The sequence below is a fragment of the Rattus norvegicus genome, chromosome 18, assembly GCF_021556685.1.
Source record: "Rattus norvegicus strain SHRSP/BbbUtx chromosome 18, alternate assembly SHRSP_T2T, whole genome shotgun sequence".
NCBI classification, from domain to species: Eukaryota; Metazoa; Chordata; class Mammalia; order Rodentia; family Muridae; genus Rattus; species Rattus norvegicus.
Window position 1 is genome coordinate 21,300,438 of NC_141551.1, and position 19,727 is coordinate 21,320,164.

Below are 19,727 nucleotides of genomic sequence, written 5' to 3' on the forward strand. Positions count from 1 at the left end.
CCCCCTCCCTCTCCAAGTGCTCTTGGCCGGCCTCTATTTCTCTACTCCTCTACCTCTCTACTCTCTCTCTTCATATTTCTCTCAACTCCCCTTCCCATGCCCTGAATAAACTCTATTCTATACGGTACAATCCTGTGGCTGGTCCCTCAGAGGAAAGGGATACCTCAGTATGGGCCCACAGAGGCACCCCTTTCTCCACACCTGACTGCACACCTACCAAACGTATTGCTCACTTTCTCTTTCTTTTTATAAAACACAACACTCAATATTTTTTAAAAAAAAGACAGTGTATAAAATGGAACAGAATTTGAGAAGAAAACAGCTAGTGAGAAGACCCAGAGAAAACAAGCCCAAGACATAACAGTGCTACTGAAGCCAACACACATACGCACACACACATACTCACATGCACACACACACACACACACACACAGATCAACACTGACAGACAGACAGACAGACAGACACACACACACACACACACACACACACATTGATTGTGATCCTCTCTGTCCCCAAGGGATTGTTGACCGATATCAGTCCAGGAGGGCAAATGGAGTGGAGAGAACCCAAGAGAAGTTTGGTAGCCCCGTGAGTATATACGACAATGAAAACACTGGGACCAGCTGAGGGAAGACAGATAAACTTTACTTTGGGTGACTCAAGAGTTATATAGTTTGAGGGATGTGGACTAGTAGCATCCAGGATGGGTGGAGGTCATTGGCTGAAGGCTTAAGGTACTAAGATGACTCATTATCATGATGAAGCATGGATTATGAGAAAGGAAGTTGAACTGTAATCTTAACTAAGGCTATGTGACATTCTGCAGGTAGAGATGTGTATGTGCGGGGGAGAGGGGGAGGGGGTTGTATGGAAGGTTGAACTCCCCAGACAAGGTCAGAGAAGGAGAAGCCCTGCTGGCTATAGAGAAAATGGCAGACTTCTACCTTAATTAGCAGGGCAATAACACTGCCATAAACTTACAAGCATAAGTTGTGGTAAGAGATAAATTTGCCTACTACACTCACATTCTTTTAAGATACAGAGCATTGTGTTTTTTCTCAGCGGATGGTTTGAGGCATTTGAGTTGCATGGGGGTAAATTGAGGATAGACCATAGCATCTCCTATTTCACTAAATAGGAGTCAATTAGCTTCTCTACTGTTCTTGATTTTTAAACTATATGGATTATGAAATGCAACATACAGGCCTCTTAAAGGGTTTTTTTCATATTTTCACATACTAATAATTAATGAAAGGGGCCATGGGTATGAAAAGGAACAAGGAGAAGTATATAGAAGAGTTGAGATCAAAGAAATCAACACACAAATGATGTAATTATACTCTCAAAAATTAAATATGAAATCAAAATTACCATTTTTTTTTATAATTTGAAGGGTAGCATGGCGAAAAAACTGGGGAAATGGTTCCACTATCTGCTAGAATCTGGCTTATGACAGTGAATAAGCATTTTCTACTCTACTGTACAGGGGTCGCAGCTTCTTAATACGTATCAGCTTTATGCAGAAGAGGTAAGAGTACAGTCATCTTTCTGTGAAATGACATTTGGGGTTCTGCCCTCTCACATCTTAGGAATTTCAGTTTATGTCAATGGCCGCAGGTTAGAGATGCTTCCGAATAAACAGTCTACGACATACTAAAATCATGAAATAATTTAACCATTTCATATAACTTGTCTGGTGACTAGAGAACTCTGTATAGGAAGCAGTTTCTAGGCCACTATGCTAGACATTATCAAATGAAACAACAGTAAAATTCATTATAAAATTTAAAAAATTTGCAAAATTACATTTACTCATGCAACTAGATGTGTGAAAATCATCCAAATATGGAAAGATGAAATGTGTTAGAAACAAAGAATAAAATTACTAGAGTAGTGTATGGAATGTAAGTGAAGGAAAGATCATTGACATAGGACAGCTTATTCTGAGGTCCAGAAGTAGAGGCATACATATGCAACTGAGGGCCAAGAGGGAAAGAGACTGGGTCAAGACGTACAACTTATAACTCTTTAGCATTTTAAAGTACTAGTAAGAGAGTATCTGCAGTTGAGAAGCTGGTAGGGGAAACACACAGCTCCCTTCTTTCATTACCACATCATGAACGAACATTAGCTTTCTCTGGTAAGATGTAGTAAGATGTTTTAAGAGCTGGCTTCTGTGAAAGAGGTCTGCATGGGATGAAAGAGGAGAAACTGAAGGCTGGAGACAGGTCCAAGGATCCAAACTCTCCACGTTTCCAGTACTGAAAGAGACAAACAAGGAGGACTCCAGTCAGCATTACAATAGAAGCTGGAAATTTTCTTGGAATTCTTCAACCTCAGCTTATTTCTTTCAGCTCGAGAATGAGTCATTGAACATGGTGGAAGTCTCTGATTTAAAATAGACTCCAAGCTTTGTGCAAGATAGACTTGAGGCATTTTCTTTATTATTTCATGATATATGAAGACCAAGCCCACTGTTTGTAATAGTATCCCTAGGAAGATAGCACTGGGCTATCTTAAAAATAAATAACTACACAAGAATCTGGAAGCATGGCAGTAGGAAGTGTTCCTTAATCATCTTGTCTTGAGTTCCTGTTTGAATTCTAGCCTTGGCTTCATTCAATGTTGGACTCAAACTGTAGATGAAAATAAATTCCTTAGATGGCTCTTTTTCATGGTGTTTAACAACAACAGAATACACATTGGAACAATGAATTACTTTGTATTTAAAAAGAATAAGGACCTTGGGCTCTTCACAAGCCTGGGCCATATAGGATGCTAAAGTAGAGGAAATATAGGAATTTCACAAAGTTAGACCAAGATAAATTAGATTCTGTGGTAAATCAGCCTAATTCAGCAATATTTACAGATGCTCCTCAACTAGTGAGAAAGCAGAAAACACAAGGTTTAGCCTTGTATCATTCTGTTAACATATTGTCTAACAAATGTTCATGTTATATTTTTGTGTGTTTTGATTGAAAGAAAGGTTAATGAATCAGAAATGTTTATTATTAACTCTGAACAGACTGGCTTTCTCAGCCATATTTGGGATCTCTGCAGAACTGTTGGCAGATGATCTGCCACAGCCGTGGTTATCCTCTCACTGCCACACTGCCTTCTACCGAGCAGCCTGGATCAGTGCATCGTTTTAAAGAAAAGTGAGGAAAACAAAGGGATGTTCCAATAACTCCTTTTTACCACACACTATGGATTAATCAACACCATGACAATGCCTGTGTATTTTGAATCATTATTTGCCAAAACTTGTTTTCTTCTTCTAAATATAAGCACAAAGTGCCAGGAAAGGCAAATATAAGGCAGTTATAGAATTTAAGGAATAACTTTCCAACTGAGATTAGCTTCATAAATAGCCACAAAATACTTAATTACCAGCATCAAGGTAGTTTGTGTGATAGTTAACTACATAACCATTTAGACCATACTTCTGCGAATAAACTGAGGATGAAGAATTCCTAATAAAAGTCTCAGAAGTATGGACTATGTTCTGGGTCTATTTAGATCAATAACAGTCTAAATTTTGCTGAAACCTAATAGATCAAAGCTATACAACTTAGAAGCAGGCTATGGGACCTGGTGACAGAAAGCTGTTTTGTTAGTAAATGTTGTCACAATGAAGATAGTTATAAAAAAGCTAAGAGATAGAAAATTATTTTATAACTATGCTAAAGCCAAAAGGCAGGAACACAAATGCGCCAATACATCTGTGTTTCTCCTCAGTTCTAATGTGTTGTGAATATTCAGCAATCCATTTTTATATTGAGTTTTTTTCCTGACATATTTGATATAGTCACCCAAAATTTGACAAATAAGTAAATACAGTATAAGAAGTCAATCTGCACCCATTTCCAAAGAACTTGTATTTGGAGAGGAACAAATCTGCCCAGCCCACTTCCAAGTCCAGCTGCTCTCACTGTGTCCTTAGGAAGCAGAGTTTAATGGAGCAGTAAATCTCCTTTTTTTTATTGTGTTTCAGAAAAATCTGACTTAACCATAATAAAATAGATCCCTTCATTACAGTATCACACCTAACCTTTAATATGAAGAAGTCTATTGTAAGTCTCTAAGGGATAAAAATGCATTTCGTACCCCCGAATTATCTAACGAGACAGATATTCTGTTCTAGGTATTCAACAAAACATGATAAGAAACTTAAATTTCTCCATAAAGTCACGAGTCACAGCAGCAAAGGTGCTCCTGCGGTGAACTTGACCTATACCTTTCGTCCTACATTGTTGTGGATGGTGAAATTTTGTATTCAAATCTTGTATTCTTTCCAGAAGTCATTTACAAAGCTATATAAAGGATGCCTGCACCAGTTTAAGACAGCCAAGTTACCGGTTCAGACAGATGCTTTTTGGATCAACAGTCAGTGAGCTACAAGTGGAACACCGCAAACGGTTTTGTCTACAGACTGAATCCTTATGCATGGAAAGTCAGCATCTATCGAGTGATATCATATGGTGCTTAGTTTGAGGACTTGGAAGTTAAAGCGGCTCACTTCAGTTAAAAGTCTGACACCTCAGTGAAGAAGTAACAGCCAAGAAGTTTACACAAGACTAAGGGCGTTGCATTCTGGCGTAGTCCCAGATTAGTTAAAACAAAATATAATAAAACCAAATAACAACTCACTAGAGCAGGTAGCCTGTGCAAAGAAAAGATATTGTCAGGAAGACAACAGGGATGGCCTACAAGGGCTAAGAAGACCTCACTGTCAGACAAAAGACTTGCTATCTCACTCTGTAGAGAACAGAATATCAAGTGGACAATGTGCTACTTTATTAACTGATTGATGTTGGGCTTATTTCATCTAGACGAGAAATTTATTTCTTTAGTTATTCTGCAATAGTTTAGAACTCTAATAAGGAGCGTGGTCATTGAGTTTCCATGACATCAAGTTCAACTACTTCAGAGAAGGAAATTACAAAAACAACAAAACAGTAGAAGAAAATCCACTTACATGCAAAATTAGAAGACAATAGACATTGGGACAACCTTACGAGTTCACAGCTATAAAGTTTATAATCTATACAAAGTAAATATACAGTGAACATTTTACCCATGGGAAGCCAGGGTGACACTCTCCTTTCCACAGACCCTCTCTTAGTGCCATGGTTTGTTTAACAATTTCTTTATAAATTTCTGTTGCCTATCCCCTCTCCTTTCTTCCTCCTTTGCCAATTATTTTTGATAATGACCAATGGCCAGTCATGTAATTTAACATAACAAAAAGCAGAAGTAGATTGAAGCAAAAGCAATAGGTCACATTTCCCTCTGTTCCCCTCTGCCCACACTCTCTGTTACCCCTGCCCCCCCATCTCTCTCAACCCTGTTCACTCTCTTTTATCCATGTCCACTGTCTGTGTTATCTCCGACAACTTCCTCTGTTATTCTTGTCCACATTCTCTGTTATCTCTGACTAATCTGTGTTATACCTGACCACAGCCTTTGTTATCCCTGTCCACTCTCTCTTATACCTGCTCAATCCATGTGCTATCTGTCATTAAAGGAATGTCTCTGTCTCTGCTTTTTGCTTCAATGCATTTTCCTGGTAGCTTGTCTCAGGATTCTTATTTCATTTTCCAATAAGAGGATGTTCTACTGTGTAAGCCAACCCTTTATGGTATAATAATAATATTAATAATAAAAATTCTATTTTTATTTATATTTTGTTATTATCAGTTAAAGACTAGTAGCTGAACTGGAGTTATTTGGGGACATTCAGACATATCTGTGATGCAATGTTTAAGGAGGCTGTTCATCACTGTTTTAAAAGACAGTTCCTTTCTAAAACATTAAAAAATATGTTTACTGTTATTATTTGTGTATGAGTATGAGGACCTATGTGACTTTATGTATACCTAATGAGTGAAGATATTTTCAGAGGCCAAAGGAAGTAGGATTCCGAGGAACCGGAGTATAAGCAGTTACAAGTTACCTGATGTGGGTGTTGTCAAGCAAATCTGGATCCATTGCAAGAGCAACAAGTGTTTTTAAACCGTCTACCAACTCATCTCTTTAAAGATTTATTTGAAAGGAGCGTGTGTGTGTGTGTGTGTGTGTGTGTGTGTGTGTGTGTGTGTGTGCGTGCGCGCGTGCGCGTGTGTGTGTGTCTTTGGGTAGTTGGACAAAAACAAAGAGAAAGCAGTAATCATCTGTAACTACAAGTCCAGGTAGTTCTGTGTCATAAGATGTGGATCCTGAGAACCAGCGTTGGACGATCCTGAGGAGAACTAGCCATCTCTCCAGAGAAGGGGTTCTGGCCAGCTTGATTCTGCTGAGTATTGCTCCGGTGGGCCTTATCTTTCCCCATTCCTTCTGCATTGCTAAAAACTGAAAGATTATGTTTCTAAAGCTAGCCACCAACGTCAATTACATTATTTGGCCAATTCCTCCTCCCAAGGCTGACTACCAAGGACTAGCTATCAAAGTATTAAAGCCGAGCAATCAAAAGCTCCCTGTACTGGCTGGTTTTGTATGTCAACGTGACACAGCTGGAGTTATCACAGAGAAAGGAGCCTCCCTTGAGAAAATGCCTCCATGAGATCCAAGATGTAAGGCATTTTCTCAATTAGTGATCAGGTGGGGAGAGCCATTTTTGGGTGGTGCCATCCCCAGGCTGGTAGTCTTAGATTCTATAAGAAAGCAAGCTGAGCAAGACAGGGGAAGCAAGCCAGTAAGTAACATCCCTCCAAGGCCTTTGCATCAGCTCCTGCTTCCTGACCTGCTTGATTTCAAGTACTGACTTCCTTTGCTGATAAACAGCAATGTGGAAGTGTAGGCTGAATGAACCCTTTCCTCTACAACTTGCTTCTTTCCTTTTTAAAAATTTTTTATTAAATATATTTCTTTACTTACATTTCAAATGTTATTCCCTTTCCACATTTCCTGTCCATTATGTCCCCTATCCTCTCCCCTCCCCCACCCCTATATGGGTATTCCCCCCATACATCTCCCTTACAGCACTGAGGGTCCAACCTTGGCAGGACCAAGGGCTTTACCTTCCACTGGTGTCGCAACAAGACTATTCTCTGCTACATATGCAGCTGGAGCCCTGGGTCAGTCCATGTATAGACTTTCTGTAGTGGTTTAGTCTCTGGAAGCTGTGGTTGGTTGGCATTGGTGTTCTTATGGGTTTGTAAGCTCCTTCAGCTGTTTCAGTCCTTTCTCTGATTCCCCAGAAGGGGGTCCTGTTCAGTGGTTTGCTGCTAGCACTGACCTCTGTATTGGACACACTCTGGATGTGTCTCTCAGGAGAGATCTATATCCGATCATTTTCAGCATGCATTTTTAGCTTCATCAATCTTATCTACTTTTGTTAACTTTATATATATTGGCCACATGTAGGGCAAGCTCTGAATGGCCATTCCTTGAGTTGCTGCTCTAAACTTTGCTTCCATGTCCCCTCCTATGAATATTTTCCCCTTTTAAGAAGAAATGGGAGCATCCATGTTTTGGTCATCCTTCTTCTTGAGCTTCCTGTGGTCTGTGGATTGCATCTTGGGTAATACGAGCTTTTTGGCTAATAGCCACTTATCAATGAGTGCGTAACAAGTGTGTTTTTCTGGGATTGAGTTATCTCACTCAGGATGATATTTTCTAGTACATTCCATTTGCCTATGAATTTCATGAAGTCATTGTTTTTGACAGCTGAGTAGTACTCCATTGCGTAGATGTACCACATTTTTTAATCCATTCCTCTGTTGAAGGGCATCTGGTTTCTTTCCAGCTTCTGACTATTATAAGGCTGCTATGCCCATGGTAGAGCATGTCTCTTTGTTGTATGTTGGAGCATCTTTTGGGCATATTTCCAGGAGAGGTATAGCTAGGTCCCCAGGTAGTGGAATGTCCAATTTTCTGATGAACCTCCAGACTGATTTCCAGAGTGGTTGTACCAGTTTGCAATCCCACCAACAATAGAGGAGTGTTCCTTTTTCTCCACATCCTCACCAGCATCTGCTGTCACCTGAATATTTTTGGTTGTGAGCCTAGCATTTAACAGCTGAGTCATCTCTCCAGTCCTGAGTTTTTATCTTAGCCATCCTGACTGGTGTGAAGTGAAATCTTAGGGTTGTTTTGATTTGCATTTCCCTGATGACTAAGGATATTGAACATTTCTTTAGGTGCTTTTTGGCCATTCAATAATCATCAGCTGATAATGTCTTGTTTAGCTCTGAACCCCATTTTTAATAGGGTTATTTGTCTCCCTGCGCTCTAACTTCTTGAGTTCTTCGTATATTTTAGATATTAGCCCTATATCAGTTGTAGGATTGGTAAAGACCTTTTCCCAATCTGTTGGTTGCTGTTTTATCCTAATGACAGTGTCCTTTGCCTTACAGAAGGTTTGCAGTTTTATGAGGTCCCATTTGTTGATTCTTGATCTTAGAGCATAAGCCACTGGTGTTTGTTCAAGAAATTTTCCCCAGTGCCCATGTGATCAAGACTCTTCCCCACTTTTTCTTCTATTAGTTTGAATGTATCTGGTTTGATGTGGAGGTCCTTGATCCACTTGGACTTAAGCTTTGTACAGGGTGATAAGAATGGATCGATTTGCATTCTTCTACATGCTGACCTCCAGTTGAACCAGCACCGTTTGTTGAAAATGCTTTCTTCCATTGGATGATTTAAGCTCCTTTGTCAAAGATCAAGTGACCATAGGTGTGTGGGTTGATTTCTGGGTCGTCAATTCTGTTTGACTGATCTATGTGCCTGTCTCTGTACCAATACCATACAGCTTTTATGACTATTGCTCTGTAATACTGCTTAAAGTCAGAGATGGTGATTTCCCCAGAAGTTCTTTTATAGTTGAGATAGTTTTCACTATCCTGGGTTTTTTGTTATTCCAAATGAATTTGCAAATTGCTTTTTCTATCTCTAAAAGGAATTGAGTAGGAATTTTGATGGGGATTGCATTGAATCTGTAGATTGCTTTTGGCAAAATGGCCATCTTTACTATTTTAATCCTGCCAATCCATGAGCCTTAAAGATCTTTCCGTCTTCTGAGATACTCCTAAATTTCTTTCTTCAGAGACTTGAATTTCTTGTCATACAGATCTTTCTCTTGCTTATTTAAAGTCACACCAAGGTATTTTATATTATTTGGGACTACTGTGAAGGCTGTCATTTCCCTAATTTCTTTGTCAGCCTGTTTATCCTTTGAGTAGAAGAAGACTACTGATTTGTTTGACTTAATTTTATACCCCGACACTTTGCTGAAATTGTTTATCAGTTTAAGTCATTCTCTGGTGGAACTTTTGGGTCACTTAAGTATATTATCATATCATCTGCAAATAGTGATATTTTGCTTTCTTCCCTTCCAATTTGTATTCCTTTGACCTCCTTTCACTGTCTGATTGCTCTGGCTAGGACTTCGAGTACTATACTGAATAAGTAAGGATAGAGGGGGCAGCCCTGTCTAGTCCCTGATTTTAGTGGGATTGCTTTAAATTTCTCTCAGTTTAGTTTGACGTTAGCTATATTGGTTTGCTGTACATTGCTTTACTATGTTTAGATATGGGCCTTGAATTTCTGATCTTTCCAGGACTTTTATCATGAAGGGGTTTGAATTTTGTCAAATGCTTTCTCAGTATCTAATGAAATGATCATGTGGTTTTTATCTTTGAGTTTGTTTATATAGTGGATTACATTGATGGGTTTTTGTATATTAAAACATCCCTAAGTCCCTGGTATGAAGCCTACTTGATCATGTTAAATGATTGTTTTGATGTGTTCTTGGATTTGGTTTGCAATAATTTTATTGAGTATTTTTAGTCAATATTCATAAGGGAAATTGGTCTGAAGTTCTCTTTCTTTGTTGGTTCTTTGTGTGGTTTTGGTATAAGAGTAATTGTGGCTTCATAGAAGGAATTTGGTAATGCTCCTTCTGTTTCTATTTTGTAGAATAGTTTGGACAGTATTAGTATGAGGTCTTCTATGAAAATCTGATAGAATTCTGCACTAAACCCATCTGATCCTGGGCTCTTTTTGGTTGGGAGATTTTTAGTAACTGCTTCTATTTCCTTAGGAGTTATGGGGTTGTTTAGATGGTTTATTTGTTCCTGGTTTAACTTTGCTACCTGTTATCTATCAAGGAAATTGTCCATTTCTTCCAGATTTCCCAGTTTTGTTGAATATAGGCTTTTGTAGTAGGATCTGATGATTTTTTTAATTTTTTTTTCAGATTCTGTTGTTATGTCTCCCTTTTAATTTCTGTTTTTGTTAATTTGGATACATTCTTTATGTCCTCTGGTTGGTCTGGCTAAGGGTTTATCTATCTTGTTCATTTTCTCAAAGAACTAGCTCCTGGTTTTGTTGATTCTTTGTATAGTCCTATTTGTTTCTACTTAGTTGATTTCAGCCCTAAGTTTGATTATTTCCTGCCTTGTACTCCTCTTGGGTTTATTTATTTCTTTTTGTTCTAGAGCTTTTAGGTGTGCTGTCAAGCTGCTGATATATGCTCTCTCCTGTTTCTTTCTGCAGGCACTCAGCGCTATGTGTTTTCCTCTTAGTACCACTTTCATTGTGTCCCATAAGTTTGGGAATGTTGTATCTTTATTTTCATTAAATTCTAAGTCTTTAATTTCTTTCTTTATTTCTTCCTTGACCAAGTTGTCATTGAGTAGACCATTGTCAACTTCCATGTATATGTGGGTTTTCTGTCATTATTGTTATTGAAGACCAGTCTTAGTGCCTGGTAATCTGATAGGATGCATGGGATTATTTCGATCTTCCTATATGTGTTGAAGCATGTTTTGTGACCGATTATGTGGTCCATTTTGGAGAAGGTTCCATGAGGTGCTGAGAAGAAGCTATATCGTTTTGATTTAGGATAGAATGCTCTATAAATATATGTTAAATCCATTTAGTTCATAACTTCTGTTAGTTTCTCTATGTCTCTGTTTAATTTCTGTTTCCATGCTCGGTCCATTGATGAGAGTGGGGTGTTGAAATCTCCTACTATTATCGTGTGAGGTTCAATGTGTGCTTTGAGCTTTAGTAAGGTTTCTTTTATGAATGTAGGTGCCCTTGTATTTGGAGTATAGATATGTAAGATTGAGAGTTCATCTTGGTGGATTTTTCCATTGATGAATGTGAAGCGTCCTTCCTTATCTTTTTTTAATGACTTTTAGTTGAAAGTCAATTTTATTTGATATTAGAATGGCAACTGCAGCTTGTTTCTTCAGGCTATTTGCTTGGAAAGTTGTTTTCCAGAAATTTACTCTGAGGTAGTGTCTGTCTTTGTCACTGAGGTGTGTTTCCCACATGCAGCAAAATGCTGGGTCCTCTTTACATATCCAGGCTGCTAGTCTATGTCTTTTTATTGGGGAATTGAGTCCGTTGATGTTCAGAGATATTAAGGAATAGTGATTGTTGCTTCCTGTTATTTTCGTTGTTAGAGGTTGAATTATGTTTGTTTGTCTCTCTTTTTGTTTCATTGCCAGGAAATTATATTCCTGCTTTTTGTACAGTGTAATTTCTCTCCTTGTATTGGAGTTTTCCATCTATTATCCTTTGTAGGGCTGGATTTGTAGAAAGGTATTATGTAAATTTGGTTTTGTCATGGAATATCCTGGTTTCTCCATCTATGTTAATTGAGAGTTTTGCTGGATACAGTAACTTGGGCTGGCATTTGTGTTCTCTTAGGTTCTGTATGACATCTGTCTAGGATCTTCTGGTTTTCATAGTCTCTGGTGAGAAGTCTAGTGTAATTCTTATAGGTCTGCCTTTATATGTCACTTGACCTTTTTCCCTTACTGCTTTTAATATTTTTTTGTTTTGTTTTGTGTATTTGGTGTTTTAACTATTATGTGACGGGAGAAATTTCTCTTCTGGTCCAATCTATTTGGAGTTCTGTAGGCTTCTTGTATGTTTATGGGCATCTCTTTCTTTAGGTTAGAGAAGTTTTCTTCTATAATTTTGGTGAATATATTTACTGGCCCTTTAAGTTGGGAGTCTTCACTTTCTTCTATAACCATCATCCCTAGGTTTGATCTTCTCATTATGTCCTGGATTTCCTGTATGTTTTGGGCTAGGAGCTTTTTTGCCTTTTACATTATCTTTAACAGTTGTGTTGATGTTTTTCTATGGTATCTTCTGCCCCTGAGATTCTCTCTTCTATCTCTTGTATTCTGTTTGTGATGCTTGTATCTATGGCTACTTGTCTCTGACTTGCTTCTTGGTCATGATGTTTGCACAGGAATAGAAACCCTGACAAAGACATCCCCTTTGGCTCATCTAATTAACATAATCAATTAAAAGTAAACACTTCATCCTAACACTGGGCTTCCTCTTTTACCTTTACATACTGCCATTTTTCTGTGTGCCATATCTGTTTCCTCTTTATCCAGAGGCAGTCCCTTGTTCCATTCCCCTCCTGGACAAATACCTCTGACCCTTTTCCTTGCTCCCTTCCCTTTCCTCCTCACTCTCTATCTCGCATGTGTTTCTCTCTTATTCTGTGTCCTCTGATCCTCTGGGGCAAGTAAATTTCCTTTGTGCTGATAACTTGGTCTTGTGGTCCTGGACCAATACATTTCCTGTTACTCAAAATTCCACATGCTATTTTTAAGCTCTCTCCCCCTTCACCTGTGCAATGTAGATAATCTTATGATATATTTCAGAAACTCATGGCTTTCCATGGTGATAATGGGCTAGACATGTAATAAAATATCTCACAAATATTAGCTATGCCACTATTACTTTTTTAAAATACAAAAACCTCTATTTTTAGTATATAGTGTTTATATTAGTCTGTGTTCTCTAAAGGAACATGACCCTTGGGGGCTCTCAGAAACTGAACCACCAACCAAAGAGCAAACAAAGACTGAACCTTGACCCCTGAATATACGTAGCATATAAGCAGCTTTATCCTGGTCCCCCCATAAGGGGCTTGTCCTGACTCTGTTTCCTGCCTGTGAATCCTATTCTTCTAACTCAGCTGCCTTGTCTGGACTCAGGAAGAAGGATGGTTCTAGTACTGCAGTTATTTGAGGTGCCAGAGTGGGTTGGTAGCAAGGAGGGAACTGTCTTTTCTCAGAGGTAAAGGAGAGAGGACATAAGGGAGGAGCCATGTTGGGGGGTGGGGGGACATGGGTGTAGTCTTCAATTGAGATGTAAAGTAAATAAATAAATAAATAACTAAATAAATAAATAAATAAATGGAAAATTAAAAAAGAACCTTGAAACAGGCCACCTGATAGATGCATTAGAGCAAAATTCAAAGACAGACATTTCTTTATAATATAAATAAAGGCAATGGACAGGGATAACTCAGGAAGGGGGCAAGGATAAGAGTGAGTGGGAAACTGAAAGATGTAACTTTACACTAAAGAAGAAAGGAATGTCTCAGAAACAGGATACATGACCTTACCAGCAAGTACGATAGTAAATAGGTAAAAAACAAAAACATCCTTCTCCCATGTACTGCCACCAGAAGGTATGACCCAGATATAGGGTATGTCCTGTGGCCTCAAATGATCCGAGTTTAGGGGACATTTTAACCTCAAATAACTCAACCCTATAAAACTCCATTGCAGTTGTGTCCAGCTACTTAGAGTTTGTATAATTACATATGTTTGTAGTTGACTCAAAAACAAAGATTAGCCATCACAAGTCATCCCTTGTCAACTTTACAATCAAATCTCTTATGTTTAAGTTACAAATGAAAACAATAATTAAGTAATAATTTTACCTAACAAGGTATAAATATGCCATGTACATTTTGAAATAGACTATTTGAGAATAAGTGGAAAGTTACTTTGAGAGACATTCTTTTAGTATTTTCTAACATAAAAATTATAATCACAGATATTATTTTAACTAATGTTATAGTACATTGTAAAGAAATAGAGCAGTAGTTCTCAACCTTCCCAATGCTATGACCCTTTAATACAGTCACTCATATTGTGATGACCCCAATCATAAAATTATTTTTTAGTATCATTCCATTTTATAAATTACTTTTATTTTTTTTAAAGTCCAGTAGTTATCCCCCTCCAGGTCCACCCTCTGCTCTCTGACTGTTCCTCATACCATTCCTCTTCTAGGTCTCCAAGAGGATGTCCTCCCCACTTCCTCGGGCCCTCAAATATCTCAAGGGTTAGGTGTGTCTTCTCTCACTAAGGCCGGACCAGACAGTCCTCTGCTGTGTATATGTTGGGGGCCTCATATCAGCTAGTATGTGCTGCCTGGTTGGTAGCTCAGTGTCAGAGATCTCAGAGGTTCAGTTTAGTTGAGACTTTTTGTCCCCCTACAGGATCTTCCTCCTCCTCAGCTTCTTCCAGCTTTTCTCTAATTCAACCACAGGGGTCCCCAGGTTCTCTCCATTGGTTGGGTGTAAGTATCTGCAATTAACTCAACTGCTTGTTGGGCCTCTCAGAGGGCAGCTAAGCTAGGCTCCTATCTCTAATCACATCACAGTAATAGTAATAGTAACAGTAATAGTGTCAGGCTTTGTGGCCTCTCCTTGAGCTGGATCTCAATTTGGGCCTGTCACTGGACCTCCTTTCCCTCGTTTCCAGGCTTTTCTCCCATTTTTGTCCCTGCAGTTCTTTCAGACAGGAACAATTCTGGGTCAGAGTTTTTGACTGTGAGACCCATCCCTGTACTTCATGCCTGACTTTCTACTGGAGATGAACTCTCCAAGTTCCCTCTTCCCCACTCTTGGGCATTTCATCTAAGGTGCCTCCTTATGAGTCCTGAGAGTTTCTCACCTCCAAGGTCTCTGGTACATTCTAGAGGGTATAAAATTGTTTTCATTGCTACTTCAGAACTAATTTTGCTACTGCTATGAATTTTAATAAATATTTGTTTATTCTGTTGTCTTAAGAGATCCATGTGAAAGGGCTATTTTGACCCCCAAACTCAATACAACCCATATGTTGAGAACCATTGACAAAGAGGAAAGGAAACAGAAATATCTGCTATGTAATCTTCATTTTTTTAACTAGTTGCATGGTCTTAGTTGGTGTTTATAACTATCGCCACACAGTCTATATTTCCTCTACCCTCAGCAAGCATTTCAACAAGTCTTTGTTCTTTTCCTGTTCTTTGTTCTTTGACCCGTACTTTCATTCCTGAAGGGTCTGTGGCATTTATCATTTATTCTGCTCTTATTGAGTGGTTAAGGTTTTCCATTGACTTTAATCAGCTGTTACATTAACACAAGGCACCCTTAAGGATCCCCTAAATTCCAAACAATCTTCCTTACCTCTATTGTGGAAAAACAATGCAATTTAGACATGGTGAACCACCACCACCACCACCACCACCACCACTGATTTTCCTGTCTTAGCCTATAGGTTTAAAAATATAAGCCCAAAACTGAGAAGGGGAAGTCTGAGTTTACAGTTCAGTGGATGCTTGTTGTGTCTCTTGGTAGGAGTGACTCACACAGGATGCCAACATGTTCTTAGGTGGTCACTAGGGTGATAGTGAGTGGAACTATTACCTTCTCTACCCCTTAATTCCTAGAGGTCCCTGGATCCTGACTATAAGAGAAACTACCATATACTGAGAGATGACTGTAAGCTTAAACCACATTCTGGAAAACCTTGCTCCAGTCCTCCAGACTGCTGCCACCTAATCTAATTGGCATTGTAACTATGTCTTCAAAAGTCCATTTTGTTATTCTATTTGGACAGCTGTTTAAGCAGAGCTGGATCATGGTCATGGTAAGAGCAATAGATTCCATGGTCATGGCCCTACTGTCTCACTTCTCTGACCATGAACTGACTTTCTTGAACAGAAGAGAAATCATAAGATACCTTAGATGATAAAATCGTTGAAACAGTAATGATATGAGAGGAAAATATACTGATTTTCTGTAACCCAATATTAAAGATTCATGTTTTTATGATTTGATAGTTGCTAATAGGCATGTAACTTTTCCACATATGAAATTTTTTGATTTTTCTTATGGCAATTGCTTTCTACACAGCCTTTTCTGTTAATTTCCCCCTTTTAATTTTTCCTGCTAATCCCTGTAAACCTCTTAATCAAAATGGTGTTTTTACTTCAGGTAAAGGCCAGAGGTGAACTGCGTTCATTCGATTTAGTATTACCAAGTATATTATTTATCCTTTTCCATGGCAACATGAAGCCAATTAATAGTCAGTTAAATGTGCTCAGAGGTGATTAAGCAAAGGTCTATATATGAATAAAACTGTAGCATATACACTACTAAAATCTTCAGTTATGATTAAAAGGAGAGACAGGAATGTGAAGAATAAATTGTATTATGACCAGGGTCAGCATATTCAGATAATAGGACTATACTCTAAAATGACTATTCTTGTACCAGGGTTACTTTAAGCTCTGCAGTCTCAACAGAGAAGTAAAAGTACACAAGGACAAACTCAAAAAGGTAGATTTTTTTTCAGAAAATGGTTATTAAAGTTGAGAGTTAACAATTAACTTTATTGCAAAATGTTCTAGTTCTGGCCAAAGAAATTATTATATTACCATTTTCTAAATACAAAGAAGAGTATACCAAAGAGTGAGTCATCATTCCTCTTTTCACTATAACAAATACTGCAAAAACAAAGCATCTATTTTTGTAACAATTTTCCTTTGTGAAAAATCACTTTCCCTTTTGAAATGTACAGAAGACAAGGAAGAAAGAAAAGAAAGAAAGAAAGAAAGAAAGAAAGAAAGAAAGAAAGAGAAAGAAAGGAAGGAAGGAAGAAAGAAAGGAAGGAAGAAAGAAAGAAAGGGAGGAAGGAAGGAAGAAAGGAAGAAAGAAAGAAAGAAAGAAGGAAAGAAAGAAAGAAAGAGAGAAAGAAAGAAAGAAAGAAAGAAAGAAAGAAAGAAAGAAAGAAAGAAAGAGAAAGGAAGGAAGAAAGGAAGAAAGAAATATCTGAAGACAGAGTTCAAGTGAAGGATCTTTGGAAAATTTGTGAATAAAGTAACTCCAGAAATGAAAAGGTCTCCTGTGTTGTAGGTTATTCCACACCTCAGAAAGCTGTTGTAATAACTGGAGCTTGTGATGGGTTTTAGGTTCCTGGGTGAGTGGCAGCTCAATGATGATGGGGAGGAGAGATCTCAGCACCTATAACCAGCAGTGTGCTTCAGAGCACACTGTAAACTAGGAACTTTATGTGTGCAAAGATGAGTGTCTCTGTCTAGTTGCAGTTCTAATAAAATACATTATTTCATTGAATGCATTCTGTAAAATGCAATAATTAGACAATAATTAAGCAATAAATTAACAAGTACTTTATTTAGAGACTGCATGTTTCATCAACATTTAAGCAAGGAGACATGTGTTGTATGGCTATATTAATTGTAAATTATCTATTCTGACCAGATCAACAAAGAACTATTACTCTGGGTCATTCCCATGAGATGGAAGAATGACTTTGTTATGCAAAATATCTCAGTAAAGCTTGATGCTAGACTGAGATTTCACTGGGGCTATACAGTACACTACCGAGTGTGTAGAACAGAAGTTCGGCTCTGTAGGATGGACCCTCCTACCTAAATTAACCCACACCAGAAAATCTTTTTCCAACATGCCCAAAGACGTAACTCCTAGGAGTTTCTTGTCATGTTGACATCACCATGAAACCATCATAGTGGGCGTCATTAGATTCCCAGCCTGACATTTTTTGGCATTATGGCACAAACCCAGAAGAGCATCCTAAAGTGCAATCATCAATATCCTAGAAAGCTCTGCCATTGTTTCTCTAGATGGCACATCATCTCCTTGAGTGTCTGCCAGACAAGAGACCTTATCACATTGTGCTAATTAAATTTCCTTTCCTTCTCCAACTCTGATTCTTGTGTTATCTTCTTCCTGTGGACCTTGCAACACTTAATTTATCCTTTCCTCTGTCTTCGCTAAGTGCTCTCTCCTGTGGCTGCCACTCCAGTGAGAGCATTCCAAGAAGGCACTCAGGATTATAAACAGGTATCACTATCAAGACTAAGTGTTCTAAGCTAAAGGTATATATTGATTCACTTGTTTCAAATGACCAAGCAGCTTTGGCTCCTTGCTTTAATGAGACTTTGTGAAAATAAATTTTCTTATTTTTAAATATGCTTGGGGTGTGCTTTCCACATTTATGACCATAAGCAAAACAAGAGATTCAACTGCAGGTTTGGCCCTTTTTAAAACTCCGGACAAAAGCCCCACATATCTTGTAGATAAGAGTTTGAGACACTTACCTGAGCCTTCACAGCTCATTAGCACAAGTTTGGCAAAATGATAAGATCTCCCATAAGTCCTTGTGCTTTAGCAAGCTTTTTACTTACCTCTATCAACAATGTTCACTGGATGATTAGGTAAGATTCCCTATAAGGTGACAAGAGAGGGCCAGTTGGGATGCTGCCACTCATATTATATAGATACATTTAGATCACCTTCATATATGTGTACGTATATTTTAGGAACCTTCTATTGTGTTAGGTTTCCATCTCTCTCTCTCTCTCTCTCTCTCTCTCTCTCTCTCTCTCTCTCTCTCTCTCTCTCTCAACTTTGCCCTCCCATTTTAGCCCTACCTTATCCATAATTATTTATTTTAGTTTTTAACTATCTGTTCCCTCTAGTTCCTTATTCTATACCTACCCATATGGTTCTACAATTTGTTCTCGGTTATCATTGACTTAAAAGATTATATCCACAAGTATAAGCAAATACATACCATGTTTGTCTTTCAGAGTCAAAGATAGTTCACTCAGGATGATTTTTTTGAGTTCCATCTGTTTGCCAGCAAATTTATTGATGTCATTTTATTAATGGCTGAATCATACTCTATTGTGCCACATTATCAATTCTTCTGTTGAGGAACATCTACATTGTTTGTGATTTCTGGATATTATGAATCAATCAGCAATGAAGATGTTGAGCATGTCTCTGTGGCAGTCTGAAGCATCCTTTGGGTACAGGCCTAAGAATGTGATATCTAGATGCTGAGGTGGACTGAATCCCAACTTCTTGAGGAAATGCAAGACTGATTTCCATCATGTCTGTATAAGTTTTCACTCCCATTAGAAGTGGATGGGTGTTCCTCTTATTCTACCTCTTTGCCAGCATGAGCTGTTATTTATTTTATTGATGATAGCCATTCTGACAGGATTTGCATTTCCTTGATTACTAAGGATGTTCAACATATCTTTAAGTGTTTCTTAAAGACATCCTGGCAAGAAAGATTGAAATCATTCACCAAACTATTTCTAAACATGTGAACAAACCCCTTTTCCTATTAACCTTATTTTTCTACCACCTCTCCTCAGTGGGTTAGAAGGAAGAAAAAAGAGTTTCTAAACCCCAATTGAAGTAGGTTTTTAAAAAAAATCTAAGCCTAAACTGAATGGTACCAAAAGAGCAACATAAGCACCAGCCAGTCATAAACTCTTTGTTTGTCCTTACAATGGTGTCTTCCCTGCAAACTATGCTAGGACAACAGTGGCACAAAGTTTGTGAGAGCAACCAACCAATAAGTGATTTCTTTTTAGATGCACTCCACAAGATAGGACCCATTCCCAACATGGCTTAGGTAACCAAGAACGAGAGACTAGATAGCCAAGTAAAATCAAATAATAATGGTCTAAAAGAGGAAAGAAAAGGAAACGTCCTGATAACAGGACTCCTAATGATATTCTGCTATACTCATAGATCATTGCCTTGTTCAGGCATCATCAGAACTGTCCCCTGTATCAGACTGAAACAAATATAAAGACCCAGAGACAGACACTATTCAGAGAAG

The 19,727-nt window shown here is 38.2% G+C and overlaps 1 long non-coding RNA gene across 2 annotated transcripts in view; it reads right to left on the reverse strand.

The window, feature by feature from the left end:
* Window positions 1-627: 627 nt before the first annotated feature.
* Window positions 628-19,727, reverse strand: part of LOC102546931 (uncharacterized) — a 150,036-nt gene continuing 130,936 nt past the window's right edge. The window contains exons 9-10 of one of the 2 annotated variants that reach the window (XR_015642502.1): window positions 18,274-18,313; window positions 628-2,264 (exon numbers count right to left, since the gene is read on the reverse strand). This is a non-coding gene — a long non-coding RNA (uncharacterized LOC102546931). The remainder of the gene's footprint in view (window positions 2,265-18,273; window positions 18,314-19,727) is intronic. The other variant, XR_015642503.1, reaches the window with a different exon arrangement.